This window comes from Coregonus lavaretus (genome assembly GCF_964263955.1).
Source record: "Coregonus lavaretus genome assembly, chromosome: 11".
Lineage (NCBI taxonomy): Eukaryota > Metazoa > Chordata > Actinopteri > Salmoniformes > Salmonidae > Coregonus > Coregonus lavaretus.
This window is the reverse complement of record NC_139998.1, coordinates 24,717,242-24,737,061: the sequence shown is the minus strand read 5'-3', so window position 1 is coordinate 24,737,061 and position 19,820 is coordinate 24,717,242. Positions and strand designations below refer to the sequence as shown.

Genomic DNA, 19,820 nt, shown 5'->3' with positions numbered 1-19,820 from the left:
CTCTAATCACCTGACTGGTCCATTCACCCTAACCGGGACTTGATGCCCTTCCACTAGCAAAGCACATGCCCTGCTACCTGAGGATCTATTTCCTGTGTTTGAGGGGTGCAAAATCCAGTTGTCACTTAAATCTCGGTGGATTGATTGCTTTCATTTTACTCCTACGACTCTTTCATACTCTTGCTTGTGCTGTTTGTTCTCTTTAATGTTACGACTGCTGAAATGTTTGTAATGACCTGTCGAACACACCCCGGTTATGGCTGAAATGGGCTCAATGGAATACATTATCTTTCTGTTGCATCTATAAGAATGCTAAAGCTTCATCAAGGATTTAACGCATTTTATTTTGATGGGTGTACTACTTTTGTGGACTTGAAAAAAGTTATAATTTAATACAGTTGAAATCTTTACAAATTAGATGCGCTGAAATGAAAGCAACTTCCGAAAATGAACACTCGGATTATAGGGATATTATGTCTGATCTCGCAAGCAATGTAAAGTATGTATAGATAGGTGTAATCTAGAGCCAACTGTGCTGATTTTTTATCCGAGGGTATCCTGCTATTGACACACTTGTTGAATTATACAACAGTAATTAATGAGGCAGTCTAGACAGCACAGGTGAGTGCAGGTAGGCCTAGACAGAGCAAGTTTTTGGTGGTTGCAGCCCTGTTCCACCCCTTTATATTAATTAATTCATATTTGCAAATATACCCAGTATATTTATGCAAATGAGACAAATATAATTTTCTTTATTTTAACACAAAATATAAAAAAATACCTGTTACCATTAGAAAATGTATATATGAGTGCATTCTTAGAAAATAAAAGTGACATTTTACAATACATTGAATACCTGAATTCCTAACCAAAATCACTGAACTCCATTCATTATTTGTCTGTGCCAATAAAATGTTTTATGTGCTATAATTCAATGTCTGATGGATTTAAAAAAGTTAAAATGTTTGGAGTATTTACATCATTTAACAAATGTTATAACCGTTGCTACCTTCCACTGGCTTTTGTCATCATCAACAACACCACCCTCCAGACCCTCTTTACCACTCTGTCTCTTTCTCTGTTTCTTTGTCTGTCTGACTGTTTCTCTCTGTCTCTGCCTACTCTTCTCATCAGTCTCTCTCTCTCTCCCTGTCAATGTGTGTGTTTCTTTGATCATCTGTCTGTCCATCTCTGTCTGTTTATATCCATCTCTTTCTCTCTCTCCCTCACTTGTCTTTCTGTTTCTCTCTCTGTCTGGCCTGGTGGTTCGTTATCCCACCCACCCCCACCACCAGAACTCCCAGAATGCAGAGGAGCTGAGGGTTGGGGCTTGGGGTCAGTGTGTGATTTGAGCGTACTGTTGACTTAAACCCTGACTGGCTTTTGTGTTCCACACTGAGGGGCTCCATGCATGACTGAGAGATAGAGAGCCCTTCCCTTCCCAGCACTGGCTGTGGGATGACACCAAAATGGTCTAGACTGGATGACAGCAGAGGAAGAGATACAGGCTACCAGGTTTGCTTCTCTCTTTCCTATTGTTGACCTGGTATATGAACCGTTTTAATGCACAGACAAGACAATGGCCTGTTGTAGTAGTACAGATGAAATTAGGTGGGATTATTATGATTTCTTAATGAGATCATAAAGATATACCTACATTATTCCCTGATTGAGAGAAAGGCTTTGTTTTTAACTTCTGCGGGATGTACTATATTTAAGAGTAAACCATGCAATTACCTAAGAGAAAGCCATCCAGCCTATCTTAATGATACACTGAGCAGAGCTACAATGCAGGAGCAATAGTTCAACCCTGCCCATAATGATATGGCTATGCTATAGCTCTGCTAGGAAGGAAAAACAAAACATTACTACTACCTTGGTCTTACTTACCCTGACCACAAATTCTATGTCAACAAAAGTTCAGAACTCAGAGCGTGTCATTGCAATCCTGGGATGGCTTCAATTGGACAAACAATGAAGCAAAACTTATTTTAAAGGAAAAATAATATCAATGTTCTTATTGGACTGTAGTCCCTTTTAGTTTTAAAGTGTTTTCTCCTGTTGGCTCCTATTGAACACGACCCTGCCTGTATTCTACTTCCTGTATGTTTTAAAGACCTTTCCCACTGGGCACATCAGTTCAATGTCTAGTTTTGATTTACATTTGGTTGAGTTGTCAACTAACGTGAATTCACAGTGAAATCAACAAACAGTTTACCATGTCATTGGATTTAGGGAAAAAGTTGGGTGAAAAACAGACGACATGCCCTTACGTTGATGACTTTTTGCAAATCCAATTCGTTTTCCCACGTTGATTCAATGTCAACACATAGATTTGTTGTGTTTTTTGGAGGGTTGAAATGACGTGAAAACAATGTTGATTCAACCAGTTTTTGCCCAGTGCGGTGTATATCTGACCTGTTCCCACCTGTTGAATTAGGTTTTCTGGGAAACGGGGGAAAAAGAGAGGGAGGTGTAATCTCTGAAGAGGGGGAGGGGAGACGGTTGAGCCTTATACAATGCTAATCAAGCCTGACGCAGAACAGCCTGCAAAAAAAGTACTTAAGTAAAAATACTTGAAAGTACTACTTAAGTAGTTTTTTTGGGTATGTCACGAATGTCGGTGGAATGCGGTAGGCCAGAGTCAAGCGCAGGACACAGAATGAGACGAAGAACCACTTTACTGAGTAGTAAAGAAATACAAGGAAAATCCTCCAAAACAACAAAGGAGGCGCAAAACCCGCTCACACTAATGACACTCGTACATACAATAAACACGCACACCAAACAGTGGACTTGTTCAGGTTAAATAGGCAGACAAACTAACATAATGGGGAACAGGTGCGCAACAGACAACAATCAAGTGAACATAGAAACATATAACATAGAGCGGCAGCAGCTAGTACTCCGGTGACGACGAACGCCGAAGCCTGCCCCAGCCAGAAGGAAGGGCAGTCTCGGCAGAATCCGTGACAGGGTATCTGTAGTTGACTTTTACCCCGACGCGCGGCTCCAGCTGTGCGTCGACACCGGCCTCGGGGACGGCCAGGAGGACGCGGCGCGGGGCGAGTGGGATGGTTCTGATGGAATTCTCTCAACAAGGAGGGATCGAGGATATCCCTCCTAGGAACCCAGCACCGCTCCTCCGGACCGTACCCCTCCCACTCCACGAGATACTGCAGGTCCCCCGCCCGACTCCTCGAATCCAGGATGGAACGGACCGAGTACGCCGGTGCCCCCTCGATGTCCAGTGGGGGCGGAGGAACCTCCCGTATCTCAGATTCCTGGAGTGGACCAGCTACCACCGGCCTGAGGAGAGACACATGGAACGAGGGGTTAATACGATAATTAACAGGAAGTTGTAACCTATAACATACCTCGTTCAATCTCCTCAGGACTTTAAATGGGCCCACAAACCGCCTACCCAACTTCCGGCAGGGCAGGCTTCGGGTCGAGAGCCAGACCCGGTCCCCCGGTGCATACACCGGGGCTTCACTGCGGTAGCAGTCGGCGCTCGCCTTCTGACGCCTGCTGGCCCGCTGCAGGCGTTCATGTGTAGCGTCCCAGGTCTCCTGCGAGCGCCGAACCCACTTGTCCACCGCAGGTACCTCGATCTGGCTCTGATGCCACGGTGCCAGGGCCGGCTGATAACATAACACACACTGGAATGGTGTGAGGTCAGTTGAGGAGTGGCGGTTGGAGTTTATAGCCATCTCTGCCCAGGGTAGGAAAACCGACCACTCCCCTCGCCGGTCCTGGCAGTACGACCTCAGAAACCTACCTACCTCCTGGTTAATGCTCTCCACCTGCCCGTTACTCTCGGGGTGAAACCCTGAGGTAAGGCTAACCGAGATCCCCAACCGTTCCATGAACGCCCTCCACACCCTTGAGGTGAACTGGGAACCCCGATCAGACACTATATCCTCAGGCACCCCGTAGTGCCGGAAAACGTGTGTAAACAGGGCCTCGGCAGTTTGTAGGGCCGTAGGGAGTCCGGACAGAAGAAGGAGGCGACAGGAAGAGAACCGATCCACAACGACCAGGATAGTTGTGTTCCCCCTTGAGGGAGGAAGATCAGTCATAAAATCCACCGATAGGTGGGACCACGGTCACTGTGGAACAGGTAGGGGTTGTAATTTCCCTCTAGGCAGGTGTCTAGGAGCCTTACACTGGGCGCACACCGAGCAGGAGGAAATATAAACCCTCACGTCCTTGGCTAAGGTGGGCCACCAGTACTTCCCACTAAGACATCGGTCACTGTCCGACCGATGCCAGGATGACCAGAGGAGGGTGACGTGTGAGCCCAATAGATCAAACGATCGCGGACCTCTAACGGTACGTACTTACGACCCTCTAGACACTGGGGAGGAGAGGGTTCATTACATAACGCCCGCTCGATGTCCGCGTCAACCTCCCACACCACCGGTGCCACCAGACACGACACCGGAAGTATGGGAGTGGGCTCCACGGAACTCTCCTCCGTGTCATACAGTCGGGACAGAGCATCTGCCTTAGCATTCTGGGAGCCTGGCCTGTAAGAAAGGGTGAAAACAAAACAGGTTAGAAACATGGACCACCTTGCCTGGCGAGGGTTTAACCTCTTCGCCGCTCGGATGTACTCCAGATTGCGGTAGTCAGTCAAAATGAGAAAAGGGTGTTTAGCTCCCTCAAGCCAATGTATCCACGCCTTCAAGGCTTTGACCACCGCCAACAACTCCCGGTCCCCCACATCATAGTTGCGCTCCGCCGGGCTGAGCTTCTTCGAAAGTACAGCTCCTATCCCAGCCTCAGATGCGTCCACCTCAACCGTGAAGGCCAAGGAGGGATCCGGATGAGCCAGCACTGGAGCCGAGGTGAACAGCTCCTTCAGGCGACTAAAAGCCCTGTCCGCCTCAGCTGACCACCGCAGACGCACCGGTCCCCCCTTCAGCAACGAGGTAATGGGAGCCGCTACCTGACCAAAGCCCCGGATAAACCTCCGGTAGTAGTTGGCAAACCCCAAGAAACGCTGCACCTCCTTTACCGTGGTTGGAGTCGCCCAATTACACACGGCCGAAACGCGGTCACTCTCCATCTTCACCCCAGACGCGGACATGTGGTACCCTAGGAAGGAGATGGACTCCTGAAAGAACAGGCATTTCTCTGCCTTAGCATACAGGTCATGCTCCAACAGTCTTTCAAGCACTATACGCACCAGGGACACATGCTCGGCCCTTGTAGTGGAGTATATAAGTATGTCATCAATATACACCGCCACCCCTTGTCCGTGCAGGTCCCTGAAAATCTCATCCACAAATGATTGGAAGACTGATGGAGCATTCATTAACCCGTATGGCATGACAAGATACTCATAATGTCCAGAGGTGGTACTAAATGCCGTCTTCCACTCATCTCCCTCCCGGATACGCACTAGGTTGTACGCGCTCCTGAGATCCAGTTTTGTGAAGAAGCGTGCCCCGTGCAATGATTCCGTCATACTAGCTATCAGGGGTAATGGATAGCTGTACTTGATGGTAATCTGATTTAAGCCACGGTAATCAATGCACGGGCGTAAACCACCATCCTTCTTCTTCACAAAAAATTAACTTGAGACAGGTGAAGTGGATGGCCGAATGTATCCCTGTCTCAGAGACTCGGTGACATATGTCTCCATAGCCGCCTTCTCCTCCTGAGACAAAGGATACACGTGACTCCGGGGAAGTGCAGCTCCTACCTGGAGATTTATCGCGCAATCCCCCGGACGATGAGGTGGTAATTTAGTCGCCCTCTTTTTACTGAAGGCGATAGCCAAATCGGCATACTCGGTGGGAATGTGCATAGTGGAAACCTGGTTTGGACTCTCCACCGTAGTTGCCCCCAAGGAAACTCCTACACACCTCCCTGAACACTGACCAGACCATCCCTTAAGAGCCCTCTGTTGCCAGGAAATAGTGGCGTCATGAATGGTTAACCAGGGAAGTCCCAACACCACAGGATACGCAGGAGAATCAATCAGATAGAGGCTAATCCTCTCCTCATGACCCCCCTGCGTCCTCATCAGAAGTGGGGTGGTGACCTCCCTGATTATGCCTGACCCTAACGGGCGACTATCTAAGGCGTGCACAGGGAAAGGTTTATCAACAGACACAGTAGGAATCCCTAAACTACGAGCATACTGCCGATCAATAAAATTCCCAGCCGCGCCTGAATCTACTAGCGCCTTATGCTGGGAATGGGAGGAAACTTCCGGAAAAACAATATCTATACACAAATTAGCAACAGTAGGCTCTGGGTGAGTCGGGTGCCTACTCACCTGAGACGGTCGACCAGTGCCCTGCCTGCTGCCTCGACTTCCTGAGGACCCTCCCCAGCACCGACCAGCAGTGTGTCCTCTGCGGCCACAGTTGGTGCAGGGGACGGTCCCTCTCCCCGTCTCCCTAACCGCAGCACCTCCGAGCTCCATGGGGGTAGACTCGGAGGTGCTGGGGGATGGAATGGACGGCCCTTGATCAGAACGTCCACGGGCTGCCAACAGGTTATCCAACCTGATGGACATGTCCACCAGTTGGTCCAGGGTGAGATCGGTGTCCCCGCAGGCCAGCTCCCGACGGACGTCCTCCCTTAAGCTGCAGCGATAATGGTCGATCAGGGCCCTCTCATTCCATCCCGCGCTGGCTGCTAACGTTCTGAACTCCAGCATGAACTCCTGCGCGCTCCTCATCTCCTGTCGTAGGTGGAACAGACGTTCACCCGCCGCCCTCCCCTCTGGTGGATGATCGAATACCGCCCGGAAGCGGCGGGTGAAATCCTCGTAGCAGACAGTACTTGCGTCTATTCCTCCCCACTTGGCGTTGGCCCAATCTAGCGCCTTCCCCGATAGACAGGAGATGAGGGTGGACACGCTCTCGTATCCCGAGGGCGCCGGGTGAATGGTGGCCAGGTACAGCTCGACCTGGAGGAGAAATCCCTGGCACCCGGCAGGTGTTCCGTCATATGCCCTCGGGAGCGAGAGCCGAATCCCACTGGACCCAGATGGCAAAGCGGTGACCAGTGTTGTAGGTGGTTGAGCGGTTGGAGATGGTGACGGGAAACCACCTCTCTCCCATCGTTCCATTGTCTGGAATACTCGTTCCATGGTGACCCCGAGAGTCTGAATCATGATTTCCTGACGTTGGACTTGTTGCTCCATCGTCTCGGTTACTCCGGCTGCTCCTGCTGACTCCATAGTGGTGTGTGTTTCTGTCACGAATGTCGGTGGAATGCGGTAGGCCAGAGTCAAGCGCAGGACACAGAATGAGATGAATAACCACTTTACTGTGTAGTAAAGAAATACAAGCAAAAACCTCCAAACAACAAAGGAGGAGCAAAACCCGCTCACACTAATGACACTCGTACATACAATAAACACGCACACCAAACAGTGGACGTGTACAGGTTAAATAGGCAGACAAACTAACATAATGGGGAACAGGTGCGCAACAACAGACAACAATCAAGTGAACATAGAAACATATAACATAGAGCGGCAACAGCTAGTATTCCGGTGACGACGAACGCCGAAGCCTGCCCGAGCCAGAAGGAAGGGCAGTCTCGGCAGAATCCGTGACAGGGTATCTGTAGTTGACTTTTACTTTTACTTCACTACATTCCAAAAGAAAATGATGTACTTTTTTACTCCATACATTTTCCCTGACACCCAAAAGTACTTGTTACATTTTGAATGCTTAGCATGACAGGAACATGGTCTAATTCACACACTTATCAAGATAACATCCCTGGTCATCCCTACTGCCTCTGATCTGGAGGACTCACTAAACACATGCTTCATTTGTAAATTATGTCTGAGTGTTGGATCGTGCCCCTGGCTATCCGTATTATAAAAAACAACAAGAAAATGGTGCCGTCTGGTTTGCTTAATATAAGGAATTTGAAATGATTTATGCTTTTACTTTTGATACTGAAGTATATTTTAGAAATTCCATTTACTTTTGATACTTAAGTATATTGAAAATCAAATACTTTTAGACTTTTGCTCAAGTAGTATTTTACTGGGTGACTTTCACTTTTACTTGAGTCATTTTCTATTAAGGTATGTTTAATTTTACTCAAGTATGACAATTGGGTACTTTTTCCACCACTGGCTAGTGGTGACTATTTAAGAGTCTGATGGCCTGGAGATAGAAGCTGTTTTTCAGTCTCTCGGTCCCAGCTTTGATGCACCTGTACTGTCTCTGCCTTCTAGATGGTAGCGGGGTGAACAGGCGGTGGCTCGGGTGGCAGAGGTCCTTGATGATTTTCTTGGCCTTCCTGTGACACCGGGTGCTGTAGATGACCTGGAGGGCAGGCAGTGTGCCCCTGGTGATGAGTTCGGCTGACCACACCATCCTCTGGAGAGCCCTGTGGTTGAGGACGGTGCAGTTGCCGTACCAGGCTGTGATACAGCCCGACATGATGCTCTCAATGGTGCATCTGTAGAAGTTTGTGAGGGTCTTAGGGGCCCGGACACATTTCTTCAGCCTCCTGAGGTTGAAGAGGCGCTGTTGCACCTTCTTCACCACATTGTCTGTGTGGATGGACCATTTCAAGTTGTCAGTGATGTGCACGCCGAGGAACTTGAAGCTTTTCACCCTCTCCACTGCGGCGCCGTCGATGTGGATGGGGGCGTGCTCCCTCTGCTGTCTCCTGAATCCTACGATCATCTCCTTCATTTTGTTGACGTTGAGGGAGAGGTTATTTTCCTGGCACCACTCTGCCAGGGCCCTCAGCTCCTCCCTGTAGGCTGTCTCGTCGTTGTTGGCAATCAGGCCTACCACTGTTGTTTCATTTGCAAATTTGATAATTGAGTTGGAGACGTGCATGGCCACAAAGTCATGGGTGAACAGGGAGTACAGGAGGGGGCTGAGCATGCACCCCTGTGGGGCCCCCGTGTTGAGGATCAGCGTAGGGGAGGTGTTGTTGCCTACCTTCACCACCTAGGATCTGCCCGTCAGGAAGTCCAGGACCCAGTTGCACAGGGCGGGGTTCAGACCCAGGGCCCGAGCTTAGTGATGAGCTTGGAGGGCACTATGGTGTTGACGGCTGAGCTGTAGTCTGTGAACAGCATAGAGGTATAGAGGGAGGAATGCACCCTCAGGAATGCCTGGAAGGTGACTGTGAAATCTCCAAGCCTTCAGACTAATCATTACATCACAGAGCCCACAACTAACCCAACTTGACCTCAGCCCTCAGCTCTCAACCCTGTCCAGTTGGCTCTGTTTGACTTATGGGATTTCCCAACTAAGTAGGCCCTAATCGTTAGGAAAAAGACGGACTTCTCGAAATTGTCCCTTCAAAAAGTTACTTCCCTCTGACACCTTCTGCTTTTCTCACCCTGGCCACTAGCAGCCGAACCTCTAGGGTACTCTCCCTTTACTGTAGTTCCAGTCAGAAGTGGCCTACTGTGTGTTTGTGTGAGAGAGAGAATTACAGGCAGGATCTGTCGTGGATCTCAGCTCTTAAATGTGGCAAAAGCTTGTGTCAGTGGACAGTGTCAGATGTGAGCAAACTCTCTGAGGGATTCTATAGTTCAGGCTGAAGTAAAAAGCTAGGCCTAGCCTTGTTTAAATGGTATTACGTTTGGGACACATATGGGCTATTGCAAGAAAAACATAGACCAATCCTTTTAGTGTCAATGTGTCTGTGTTTGTGAATGTGTTTAGTTAAAGATGGTTATGAATCATATCAGGTTAGTCTCTGTAAATTAGCATAATGCTCAGTCTGTATTGATTTCTAGTGTGTTTACCCTAAAGGCCATAGGGGAGGCTGTCCTGCCGTGACAATACCAACACAAAAACATCTAATTTGTCTGGCATGGCTCCAAACACAGCCTTAGTAGCTTAGCAGAACATGACACACACACACACACGCATGCATGCACGCACACACGCAGTCTCTAATGTGCAGGGTAGAGTACTGGGTGATAGCCGGCTAGTAACAGTGACTAAAGTTCAGGGCAGGCTACTGGCCGGAGGCCAGCTACTGGTGACTATTTAACAGTCTGATGGCCTGGAGATAGAAGTTGTTTTTCAGTCTCCCGGTCCCAGCGTTGATGGACCTTTACTGTCTCCGCCTACTAGATGGTAGAGGGGTGAACAGGCCGTGGCTCAGTTGGCTGAGGTCCTTGATGATCTTCTTGGCCTTCCTGTGACACTGAGTGCTGTACAATATATGTCCTGGAGGGCAGGACGTATGTGTGTGTGTTCCCAACCCAAATGGTCAGGTTCGCCCTGCACTCTCTGGGAGAGGCTCCCTGTTTAAACACACACTCACACACCTGGCCATGGGACTGTGACCTCATTCCAGGAAGAGAACATCACCTGAGAGCCTCATTTGCATAGTCAGCTGTTCATGTGACCAGAGGCAAGAGGGAGGAAGTCTACTGCCTCGGGTCGTATGTACACAAACACACACACATACACACACACTATGCAGTGTACGGTGTGAATATTGAGACAGTTCATTACAGCAAATCAAATTCTGAGTGTGTTATTAAGAGTGAAAGAGAAAGGCAGAGAGAGAGAGAGAGAGAGAGAGACTACTCTACTCCCACTACCTGGAGAGGGGGAGGGGCCTGCCCTGTCAGCAGAGTGTGTGTCAGAGCTCAGCAGTCTCAGATCTTTGCTATGGTGAGAACACCCAGGAGAGCTGCATTCCTGAAGCATCCAGCGAACGAGTGAGGGAGACAGATAGAAACCGAGAGGGAGAGAAAGATAGAAAGTACAGACGAACATATCAGTTTAGTCTCCAGCCACCTCGTCTGACTCTGACCCCTGCTGGACTTTACCTCCCTCCCTCTTTCACTGGGACTACACTTCCTGATCCCTCTCTCCAGAGCTTGGAGGAGCGAGTGGAATCTACCTGAGAGAGAAAAAGCTAGAAAGAGAGCGAGAGCTGAGAAGGAAGACATTTCCACACCTGGTGAGTGTGACACATCTTGTTTTGAGAAAGAGTGTGTGTGTTTGTGTGAGGGAGTTTATATGTGTTTGAATATTCCTCAGTAGTGTGTGAGGAAGTTTGTGTTTGAACTGTAACTGCGTCAGATTATGTTTGAGTAAAAGCTTACCCAGAAGTGCAAGTTTGGGTAGAAAACCAATCTATTTGCCTCATGAGGAAAATTAATTGTGTTGTCATCCTCACAATTAATCTGTGTCCAGGAAACGGCCCCTTTGTGTGTGGTTTATTCCCTTCAAAAAATGTCTAGAGTAGTTACTGTTAAAACATTAGGATACATCAGTTCTAATGGTTTCAATGTTATGGTCTCTAATGGTCTTCAATGGTAAAAGACCAAATGCATAAGACTGCCATGCAATTACATAATTTTATTAGGGTTGTCACAACATTTTAGTCCCTAGCCCATTTCTCCATCAACGTTTTGGGCTTGTAGAAAAAGTATTCATACGAGCACCAGATTCACTGGGAATACATTGCATAGTATGGAGAAGCAATACTCCAAGCCGCAGCTTCATACTACTTGTCAAACATAGAGAACTGATACTGTATACTGGTTATTGGAGTGGGATTGGCATAGGGTGTGGGGGGTCCGTGGGTGGCTTGGAGTATTTTTTAAAAATCTTACTGATTGGTAGGAATAAGTTTTGTCCAAATCAGATGCTGGGTACTATATTTTATTGAATATTATCTGAATCCTATAAATAAAAAGGGGCAATTTGGGTGCAATAAATGTGCTTAATTTCTCAAAGATCAAATTATATTTCAACAAAATAATGTTTCAGGAATGCTAATCATATCTGTTAATTACTCCAGAAACGATTTCAGAACAATCTGAGATGGTGGGTGTCGAAATCCTCTTTCTAGTGCTTTTTAAGGTGGAACAACCAAAGTGTGTTTACGTGTGTGTGTGTGTGTGTGTTCAGTGTCCCTGAACAGGCTACTGTGTCCTTAAATGTACCTGTTGGTGCTAAGCCCCCTCCTCTGTAGCATGGCACGACTCAAACCTGTTAGGGGGAAACTGTCTGTCCAACACGTGTGTGTACCTGTGTGTGTGTGTGTGTGTGTGTGTGTGTGTGTGTGTGTGTGTGTGTGTGTGTGTGTGTCTCTCTGTATGTCTATACATGCGTGTGAGAAGGCATGATAAAGCCATGGGTATCTCTTCCACAGCCTGCACGTCACCCAGCTCTTTTTACCCTCACAGATGAAAGATACATTTATGGAGGGCACGAGCAAAGTTCACTCATATACAAAGCTTATTTAACTGTTAGCATGCTACGCTTGCTAAAACATAACTCATTATCCTAGCCTATGTGTGTGTGTGTGTGTGTTACGGATAGCGTCTCATTATAAGTCTGTAGTTGTTGTCCAATCCTGTGGATCGATTAGGGAGCCAGAGAGAGAAAGAGAGGTGATTTTATTTCCTGGCTTACCCTGAGACAAGCATTTCGCTACACCCGCAATAACATATGCTAAATATGTGTATGCGACCAATAACATTGATTTGATTTGAGTAAACAGCCATACTTCATGTGTTATCTGTGTGTGCATGTGTGTTTGTGTATGTTGGTTTGTGTAAGTGTGTGACTGTACCAGTATGTTAGTCTGTCTGTCTGTCTGTCAGTGTGTGAGATGGTGTCAGTGGTAATAGATGGTTGTGGAGGGATGGAGGGATGTGAATGTTTAGCACATCATCCAGCTGTCTCCTCAGTCAGTGACATCACCTCTAAGTTCCCCTCCTGTATTAGCCTGGTTGTTTTAGTTCTCGTCTGTGCACGCAAACACACACAGGATCAAACCTGCATTATGGTTCATTTCCCATGACATTTGGCTGGGCTGGGTGTGTTTAGCATGGAGAGAGTGGAGCATCCTCTGAGGGATGGCTGTGTTCACAGTGATGTTATTTTTAATGGCCTTTTATTGCTTCACTACATATCTATGGACAAGCATGACCCCTTTTCTCCGCCTCTGTTATGAATTGTGTGTGTGTGTGTGTGTCTAGCTGTAGTGTAATCTTGGTGAGTGCAGTCAGTTCCATCTAAATCATGATGTGGGTGTATAAAGTGACTGTCCTCATGCCGTGAAGTGGTTCTGCCTGTCACTGGTTATCACGACGAGACCTAGGCTACCTACTGAAGGTGGACTCAACTCAAGGCAACAGTATAGGAATGTTTGCATGAGGGAAAGTATTGCTTGTTTCTTATGTGTTTTAGAAAGTGAAGGAGTGTGTGTGTGTGTGTTCTGTGTGTGTATAATGTGATGGCAGGCAGTGTTGTGCTTGGCTCATGTGTGATCCATTAGGAAGGAGAGCGCACTATGGTGATAAAAGATTGATCCAGTGCTGCTCTCCTCATAAGCACTCTTCTTCCTCTCTCTCTCTCTCTCTCTCTCTCCCTCCCTCTCTCTCTCTCTCTCTCACACACACACACACACACACACACACACACACACACACACACACACACACACACACACACACACACACACACACACACACACACACACACACACACACACACACACACACACACACTTGTATTTCCCAATATCTCCCTCTTTCTCTCTCTTTCTCTTTCTCTCTTTCTCTTATGCTCTATGAACAGTTTGACTTTCATATGTAACCTCATCAGTCCTTTCAATAAGCCACGTTTACATTGCTTTGAAATAGGGCCCTAACTGTGTGGCAGGAACCAATAGATTTCAGACTGTTTGTGTTTCTGGAGGGAAATGTTTGATACCAATTGCTGCATGTTTGCATTCAGTCAACCAGTTAGAGAGAAGTTCTAATGGAAAGTCCCGGACAGTTTGGCTGTGGTCATTTAGTCCGGTAGGGAAAGAGCGAGAACTTTGTGCCCCAGTAGCAGCAAACTCCCTCACTGTCAGATTACAACCTGATAACACACATACACCTCAGGATTTGTTGCTACTGACAACAGTCTACCTGGGTGACGGTGGTGTGTGCTTTTCCACTGCACTCTCAGCTTCAGGCCCTGTCTGTTTCTTACTGCATTACCTCTTTCACCCTGACCTGAAGACAAGGGAGGGTGTGTGTGTGTGTGTGTTCTGTCAATATCCTTGGCAGTGTTGCCAAGCCTCCGGACACCTGTGGACGTAGAGACGAGGGGCTGTGTGTGTGTGCGCACACTGCAAAAATTGAAATCTAAGCAAGCCTAAATATCTTATATTGAGTGATAATTCACTTATAATTAGTGTTTTATTCTTTCCAAGCTAGATTATCTAACGTCATTGGCAGATCATTTTGCTTATTTTAACCTAAAAAAGGCTTCAAGATATTTGACCTTAATATCTTCAACTCAGATAAATTAATATTTGCCAATGACGTTAGATCATTTAGTTTGGTTTTTTATTTTTTTAAAGTGAATTATCAATCAATATAAGATATTTAGGCTTGCTTAGATTTCCCTTTTCGCAGTGTGTGTGTGTGGTGCGCCTAGTGAGATTTACCTTGACGCAGCTTGTCTCCTCAGCACTGTCTTGTGACCGTGGAAACGCAAACATCCCACAATCCCCTGGGAGAGTCTTGTGACACCAGGCGGAGACATGGCGATGGGGTGTTTGAGGAGCCGTGTTGACTCACAGCATCATACAAGACCGTAAATAAAGCTGTAGTCTTTGCAAGGGGAGGGCCTGAACACACACACACACACACACACACACACACACACACACACACACACACACACACACACACACACACACACACACACAAACACACACACACACACACAGGGGCCTGAGAGAGGGTGTTTAGGTGCCAAGCATAAGCATAATGCAGGCTGTGAAGGTACTAAATCTATGATTTTAAAGGAGTATCGGCAGAAACCTTTTTTATTATTTTATTTAATTTTTTATTATTAACCCATCCACCAGCCCCCACATATGCTGAGCACTTGTTGGCTGCTTTTCCTTCACTCTGCGGTCTGACTCATCCCAAACCATATCAATTGGGTTGAGGTCGGGGGATTGTGGAGACCAGGTCATCTGATTCAGCACTCCATCACTCTCCTTCTTGGTAAAATAGTCCTTACACAGCCTGGAGGTGTGTTGGGTCATTGTCCTGTTGATAAACAAATAATAGTCCCACTAAGCCCAAACCAGATGGGATGGCGTATCACTGCAGAATGCTGTGGTAGCCATGCTGGTTAATTGTGCCTTTAATTCTAAATAAATCACAGACAATCTCGCCAGCAAAGCACCCCCACACCATAACACTTCCTCCTTCAAGCTTTACGTGGGAAATACACATGCAGAGATTATCCGTTCACCCATACCGCGTCTCACAAAGACACGGCGGTTGGAACCAAAAATCTCAAATTTCGACTCCAGACCAAAGGACAAATTTCCATCGGTCTAATGTCCATTGCTCGTGTTTCTTGGCCCAAGCAAGTCTCTTCTTCTTATTGGTGTCCTTTAGTAGTGGTTTCTTTGCAGCAATTCGACCATGAAGGCCTGATTCACACAGTCTCCTCTGAACAGTTGATGTTGAGATGTGTCTGTTACTTGAACTCTGTGAAGTGTTTATTTGGGCTGCAATTTCTGAGGCTGGTAACTGTAATGAACTTATCCTCTGCAGCAGAGGTAACTCTGGGTCTTCCATTTCTGTGGCGGTCCTCATGAGAGCCAGTTTCATCATAGCACTTGATGGTTTTTGCGACTGCACTTGAAGAAACTTTCAAAGTTCTTGAAATGTTCTGTATTGACTGACCTTCTTGTCTTAAAGTAATGATGGGACTGTCATTTCTCTTTGCTTATTTGAGCTGTTCTTGCCATAATATGTACTTGGTCTTTTACCAAATATCTTCTGTATACCAACCCTACCTTGTCACAACACAACTGATTGGCTCAAACGCATTAAGAAGGAAAGAACTTCCACAAATTAACTTTTAACAAGGCACACACTGTTAATTTAAATGCATTCCAGGTGACTACCTCATGAAGCTGGTTGAGAGAATGCCAAGAGTGCAAAGCAAAGGGTGGCTACTTTGAAGAATCTCAAATATAAAATATATTTTGATTTGTTTAACACTTTTTTGGTTACTACATGATTCCATATGTGTTATTTCATAGTTTGGATGTCTTCACTATTATTATTATACAGTGGGGAAAAAAAGTATTTAGTCAGCCACCAATTGTGCAAGTTCTCCCACTTACAAAGATGAGAGAGGCCTGTAATTTTCATCATAGGTACACGTCAACTATGACAGACAAAATGAGAAAGGAAAATCCAGAAAATCACATTGTAGGATTTTTTATGAATTTATTTGCAAATTATGGTGGAAAATAAGTATTTGGTCACCTACAAACAAGCAAGATTTCTGGCTCTCACAGACCTGTAACAACTTCTTTAAGAGGCACCTCTGTCCTCCACTCGTTACCTGTATTAATGGCACCTGTTTGAACTTGTTATCAGTATAAAAGACACCTGTCCACAACCTCAAACAGTCACACTCCAAACTCCACTATGGCCAAGACCAAAGAGCTGTCAAAGGACACCAGAAACAAAATTGTAGACCTGCACCAGGCTGGGAAGACTGAATCTGCAATAGGTAAGCAGCTTGGTTTGAAGAAATCAACTGTGGGAGCAATTATTAGGAAATGGAAGACATACAAGACCACTGATAATCTCCCTCGATCTGGGGCTCCACGCAAGATCTCACCCCGTGGGGTCAAAATGATCCCAAGAACGGTGAGCAAAAATCCCAGAACCACACGGGGGGACCTAGTGAATGACCTGCAGAGAGCTGGGACCAAATTAACAAAGCCTACCATCAGTAACACACTACGCCGCCAGGGACTCAAATCCTGCAGTGAAAGACATGTCCCCCTGCTTAAGCCAGTACATGTCCAGGCCCGTCTGAAGTTTGCTAGAGTGCATTTGGATGATCCAGAAGAGGATTGGGAGAATGTCATATGGTCAGATGAAACCAAAATATAACTTTTTGGTAAAAACTCTACTCGTCCTGTTTGGAGGACAAAGAATGCTGAGTTGCATCCAAAGAACACCATACCTACTGTGAAGCATGGGAGTGGAAACATCATGCTTTGGGGCTGTTTTTCTGCAAAGGGACCAGGGCGACTGATCCATGTAAAGGAAAGAATGAATGGGGCCATGTATCATGAGATTTTGAGTGAAAACCTCCTTCCATCAGCAAGGGCATTGAAGAGGAAACGTGGCTGGGTCTTTCAGCATGACAATGATCCCAAACACACCGCCCGGGCAATGAAGGAGTGGCTTCGTAAGAAGCATTTCAAGGTCCTGGAGTGGCCTAGCCAGTCTCCAGATCTCAACCCCATAGAAAATCTTTGGAGGGAGTTGAAAGTCCGTGTTGCCCAGCGACAGTCCCAAAAACATCACTGCTCTAGAGAAGATCTGCATGGAGGAATGGGCCAAAATACCAGCAACAGTGTGTGAAAACCTTGTGAAGACTTACAGAAAACGTTTGACCTGTGTCATTGCCAACAAAAGGGTATATAACAAAGTATTGAGAAACTTTTGTTATTGACCAAATACTTATTTTCCACCATAATTAGCAAATAAATTCATAAAAAATCCTACAATGTGATTTTCTGGATTTTTTTTCTAATTTTGTCTGTCATAGTTGACGTGTACCTGTGATGAAAATTACAGGCCTCTCTAATCTTTTTAAGTGGGAGAACTTGCACAATTGGTGGCTGACTAAATACTTTTTTTCCCCACTGTGTATATATATATATATATATACACTACCAGTGAAAAATTTGGACACCTACTCATTCAAGGGTTTTTGTTAATTTTTTAATTATACACATTTTTAAAATATATTTTCCTTTATTATTTTCGGCTAACCATACCACCCCTCCCCTAATTGGAATAAACTAATGAACAACAACACTTAGGCTTCTACTTCCAGCTTATACATACTATATACATTTTACGGACACAGGCTACATATTATTAATATTTAATTCAGTGATTGAAGTTACAACCCCATCCTCAGTAGCCTATTTCAGCAGGCTATTGGGAAACACAAGCACTTCTTACCCCAATCACTAAGCTATTCATGTTGAACAAATGAGTCTGTTAATTTGAACTAAGCAAGCTGGTAAATCATTCAGTTTACATCTTGCCTACATTTTGCCTAGGCTACTGTAGACTATCTGAAATAAGATGTATGCCTATCAGGGGCTATAGGCTACCTGCATATATCAAGGCAAACCACGGCAATGTTGAATTACAATCATAAACCCAGATTTTAGTCTGTAGCCTATGCCTATTGAAATTACAAGTCAATCTCGTAAATGGGCCATTTATAACTGTTTGTAGTCTTAACATCTGGCACATAATAATGGCACAATTGCCAGAAAATAGCCTAAAATTATTTTTTTTAAGTTTGTCTAAGTGTTCCTTGCTCAAAGATTTCGATATCATCTGTCCAACTTTCATCACTCAAACTCAGCTGTCGGATTTATCTATAGATATGCACATGCGCAAAAGGGATTTATAATTTGTAAGTCGCTCTGGATAAGAGCGTCTGCTAAATGACGAAAATGTAAATATCTGCCAATCAGCCCTGGATGCTGATTGGCAGATAGCTGTGGTATATCAGACCGTATATACCATGGGTATGACGAAACAAATATTTGTACTGTTCTAATTACTTTGGCAACCAGTTTATAATAGCAATAAGCCAATATACCACAGCTAACGGCTGTATCCAGGCAGTCGTTGTGTCATGCTTAAGAACAGCCCTTAGCTGTGGTATTTCTTTATTTTTTTAAATATTTTTTTGTCATTTAGCAGACGCTCTTATCCAGAGCGACTTACAGTTAGTGAGTGCATACATTATTTTTATATTTTACTGGCCATATACCATATCCCATCGTGCCTTATTGCTTAATCATAGCAGTCAAATGAGTTAAATCGACATCCAGTGATGGAAAGTGATCTGGCGAGTTTAATAAGGGTGAATTATCTTTTCTCTTGTGACATATTCAAGTGAGTTTTATGTAATGTCGTAGAAATGAAACCCGAATTTTGCTTCTAATGTTGTTACAAGTTACGTCAATATTCCTTCTTAATTGGCTCAATAACGTTATGGAAAAAGGTTTATTGTATAAATGTGGCAACTCCTCTCTTGCTGTGGAAAGAAATGTTGAGCTAGTTTTCAGGCCTTTTGGGTGGGTCATTGGGCTGGAAATTTTAGCTAGACCTGGAAACCCTGGACAGATGAAACGGCGAGAATCTGTCAAGACTCACATTGAATTATGTGGTTACGAGCAGCAGCAGTTCCTGGTTTGGGTTTTTTCGTTATTGATTATTTGAACGAATCAGGATTTGGCGAAGGAGGTGCTTAAAATGGTGCAGTGATTTTCAAGCCCGTCAAACCGGATGATAAACAGTTTCCACTAGATTCCACAGCCACAAAGTAAAAATTGGCTATATCTCCATCCTGCTCTGTGGACTGTGTACTGGTTGTACCACCATAGACATTTTAGCTTTGAAATATTGAAAAGTGCCTGAGCTGTGTGTGTGGAAATTAACTTTCTAAATAGATCCCAGGCATACACAAAGAAGAGCTTAACCCCTCCCCCATGCCTCCCTCCTCTGTGTGCCCCACCTCTGTGGATTCCTGGGGGAGAGATATCTTCCCTAGGAGAAATCAATCTCAACAGCCTGGCCAGTGTCAACTATGGACCCCTGACTGTGTGTGTGAACCATTCTGCAGGTTTCTCTCACTGTGTGCACGTGCGCATGTCTGTGTGTGTGTGTGTGTGTGTGTGTGTGTGTGTGTGTGTGTGTGTGTGTGTGTGTGTGTGTGTGAAGAGGGGTGAAAAGGAGGTTTCCAGGGCTGGGA

General features: G+C 45.7%; 1 protein-coding gene across 3 annotated transcripts in view; it reads left to right on the top strand.

The window, feature by feature from the left end:
- Nucleotides 1-19,820, top strand: part of LOC311137215 (ras association domain-containing protein 8-like) — a 63,915-nt gene that overhangs the window by 8,991 nt on the left and 35,104 nt on the right. For 2 of the 3 annotated variants that reach the window (XM_084171584.1, XM_084171582.1), the window contains exon 1: nt 10,455-10,935. The exons of the other annotated variant lie outside the window; for it this stretch is intronic. The gene's annotated coding sequence lies outside the window, so the exon portion shown is untranslated. Of the gene's footprint in view, nt 1-10,454; nt 10,936-19,820 lie in introns of those variants that run through there. 3 annotated transcript variants of the gene reach the window in all.